Here is a 3846-nt window from a genome sequence, read left to right on the forward strand (position 1 = left end):
AACAAAAACCATAAAAAGCCATATGGTCTCTTTTTCAGCACAACAAGTGTAAGCACAGGTACTTCCAGAAGGACTACATGAAGAGAAGATCTTACGAATAGGTGAATGACAACAGTTGATACCTGTGCTGAGTTTGCAGGCTGAGTGTCACCATGAATCATCGGGAATGGATTACTGGAAACTGAGCCGAGAGCTGAGATCTCGAGTTGCCATGTCTCGTTTAGTGCCGACGCCGTACCATACGCAACAGATGCGATAGTGAAAGCCAGAGTCGACTGTGACATCGATAGGCATTCTATGGTGTTCATCAATATGTCTTGCTTCAGTTTGTGGCGGTCAGACAGACGCCAAAGTGATTTTAGACGACATGGTCAAAGACAACCGCGAGCAGCGATTCTCGAGACCCACACCACTCTAACTTTTGGAATCACGGTGTGGGAACTGTTGGATATGACAATAACACTAATCTGGTAATTTTTTAATGGAAATTGAAGTTCCCCTGTATGTGGCATGAATGTTAAACCCTCTTGTCACATTCTTCATGATTAGGGTACCGAATGACATATTCCTGCAGGGTGATGCAGCATAGAATGTTGCAAATGGCTCTGAGCACTATGGGACTCAACTGCTGAGGTTATTAGTCCCCTAGAACTTAGAACTAGTTAAACCTAACTAACCTAAGGACATCACAAACATCCATGCCCGAGGCAGGATTCGAACCTGCGACCGTAGCGGTCTTGCGGTTCCAGACTGCAGCGCCTTTAACCGCACGGCCACTTCGGCCGGCTAGAATGTTGCAGTACACATCCCAAATTCCTTGATGAAAATATGGATCTTTGACTAGCCTGCCCAATCCCTTGATTTGCCACTCATAGAGCGTATCTGGGACCTGACTCTTCATGTTTGACACAGCATGTGTTTCAGGCATCGTAACAAATTTCTCAAGACGATAATTGGGGACTACAAAATTGTTAAGGCTTTCGTGGCCACTTGTTGACAAACTGCCTATTGGCTTCTGTCTCGGGTTCTTCGGCCGACGTTCATCTAATGATTTTTCTGACGTTTCGCCAGCACGAGTGGCTGGCATTGTCAAAGCTTCACCCTCCATTGCCGGTGGTGCCAGTTCACCACCGGCAATGGAGGGTGAAGCTTTGACAATGCCAGCCACTCGTGCTGGCGAAACGTCAGAAAAATCATTAGATGAACGTCGGCCGAAGAACCCGAGACAGAAGCCAATAGGCAGTTTGTCAATTGGGGACTGTTTGCTTCCACGGCACAACGAATGCATGAGTGTATTCGTGCCTGTGGGGATGACACCACATACTAATGCATACGATGGGCACAATTCTGAATGGAATCAGAGTTTAATGAATTAATACCCGTTGCGTGCTGAACATCTCCACGAACTTTGACAAATATCGGAGTGGTAATTCATGGTGTAACACTTTCTGTTTCCATCACGGCATCTCAGAGTGATATTCAGGTCTTGATTTTTCGTATAAATTCCTCTGCAGGGACAGTCTTCGTGAATTTGGTTTCTGAAGGAAAAATATGTATGACTGTTTCCAGTGCACAGAGGCTGAGGCAGCCACAACACAATTTCGGGCTATAATGTACCAGGCAGCCTGGCTGCAGCAGCCAATAAAACAATGATAGTTCATTGTAGCCCGCACACTAGGCTGCTATGATATGGCTGCGCCAGCCAATAAAACAATGACAGTTCGTTGTAGCCCGTACACTAGGCTGCTGTGGTTTGCTGGCTGCGGTAGCCATTAGAGCAAGTCGTATTACATGGGAACCAACTGGCTCCGCGGCACTAGTTATGAGCAGGGGTCTCGTCGAGAACAGATGTGCCTGACTTCAGTCTCTGTACACTTGTCGATGCATCTCGAAAAAAAAAATTGTGATGACTTTCGATAACGAGAAATTTATTCATGAAACTAAAGCCGAAAAGCAATATGGGGTGTGTCTTATGAAGAGTACAGTATTCGTGATGTGAAGAGAAGGGGGGAGGAAATCACAAATATGATGTGTGAAGAGAATATGACTGAAAATGAAGAGAATGAATTCGATAACTCATCTTTTAGTACATAATAAGAATTGGTTTTAGATACAGTTGGGAAGAAGAGGATATCATTATACACTAAATTCACATGGAAGAAATAATCGTTATAAATGTAACAGACATTTACAAGGTGGTAAGAAACAGCATGGAAAGCTTTTAAGGATGTTGCCGGGTAGAATACGCTGAGAAATAATTATTCAGAAAAAAATTGCATACGTTGCGCCACTTCTAAGTCAATTAGCAGTGAAGTTAGCCACTCAGGCCGTTACGCACGTAAATTCAAGCAGCCCGCCAGGAATGGTGTAACAAAACGTATTCTGCATGTGGTAGTATGAGACAAGGGCGGTACGAACGCACTCTGCATTTGAAATGATAATTAAATAGACACCCTCGCTGCATACAGGCATTGATGTACTTCATTGGGGACATGTTGAAAATGTGTGCCCCAACCGGGACTCGAACCCGGGTCTCCTGCTTACATGGCAGACGCTCTATCCATCTGAGCCACCGCGGGCACAGAGGATAGTGCGTGTGGAGGGACTTATCCCTTGCACGCTCCCCGTGCAGGAGATCCCGGGTTCGAGTCCCGGTTGGGGCACACATTTTCAACATGTCCCCAATGAAGTACATCAACGCCTGTATGCAGCTAGGGTGTCTATTTAATTATCATTTCATTTCTAGAAAAGCTGCATGGTCATCCACGGTAACTGTTCTTTCGGGAACAGATACTACCGTCATATATAGCACTCTGCATTGTTTCCAGATGTATCCAATATGGCGGCGATGACGTCACCCAAGATGGCGGCATGTAGACTTGGTAACAGCCCATGATGTCATCCAAGACGGCGGACATGGCGTCATCCAAGATGGCCGGGACATAGGTCAATTTGGCTACCTCCACTAACCTAACACCCCTCCCCCAGAAAATGGCAGGAAGTTCAAAATCCATCAGGATAACACAATACACCATGGTTACCTCTACTAACCTAATAAAATGGCGGGAAGATAGGTCACTTGGACCACCTCCATTAATTTAAGTCCTCCTCCTCATCCTATCAGCTGGCGGGAAGTTTTGAATTTTGGAGGGAAAATGTGTCAATTGGGCTATCTCTACTAACCTAAGAAAATGGTGGGAAAGAAAGGGCACTTGGCTAACTCCACTAGCCTAAGTCACCCAACCGCCATCACTTCCTAAGGATTGGAGGGGAGAGGACTCAACTTGTCATTGACATAAGTCTTTATTATTTTGCATGTACAATTTTATTTAAACAGTTAGAGGCACTACCACCATCCAGTGTGGTCATCAAGGGGACAGGATTCCAACTGACCTAGTAGACAGTACCACCACCAGAGGGTGCTGTCATCCCTCCTGTGATGTAACCCAAGATGGTGGGGGCAATAGCACGAAACAGTGCTGTCGCCATGGGTCCGGACTCCAACTGACCTCCTACACAGTACCACTGCCAGAGGGCACTCTCATCCGTGGCGTAATCCAAGATAGCCACCATGATGTCAGCTGATGACTCAAGTACTGTTATCCAAGATGGCGGGAAACAGTGTGTTCACCACGAGGTTTGGGTCTAGTACACAGTACCACCACCAGAGAGCGTTGTCATCCATTCCGTGATGTAATCCAAGATGACGGTCTGGGGTGGGGGAAATGGTGGGAAAAGGACTGTGGCTGTGATGGTCATAAGTCTTTATTCTGAAGGCAGTGTCTCCACCACGAGATCTAGAGTCCAACTGACCTAGTACACAGTACTGCCACCATAGGGTGCTGT

General features: G+C 46.2%; 1 non-coding gene across 1 annotated transcript; it reads right to left on the bottom strand.

The window, feature by feature from the left end:
• Positions 1-2506: 2506 nt before the first annotated feature.
• Trnat-ugu (transfer RNA threonine (anticodon UGU)) lies at positions 2507-2580 on the bottom strand. Its single transcript has one exon. It is a non-coding gene; the product is annotated as a tRNA-Thr (tRNA).
• Positions 2581-3846: the final 1266 nt, after the last annotated feature.

The sequence above is a fragment of the Schistocerca nitens genome, chromosome 3 (genome assembly GCF_023898315.1).
Source record: "Schistocerca nitens isolate TAMUIC-IGC-003100 chromosome 3, iqSchNite1.1, whole genome shotgun sequence".
Lineage (NCBI taxonomy): Eukaryota > Metazoa > Arthropoda > Insecta > Orthoptera > Acrididae > Schistocerca > Schistocerca nitens.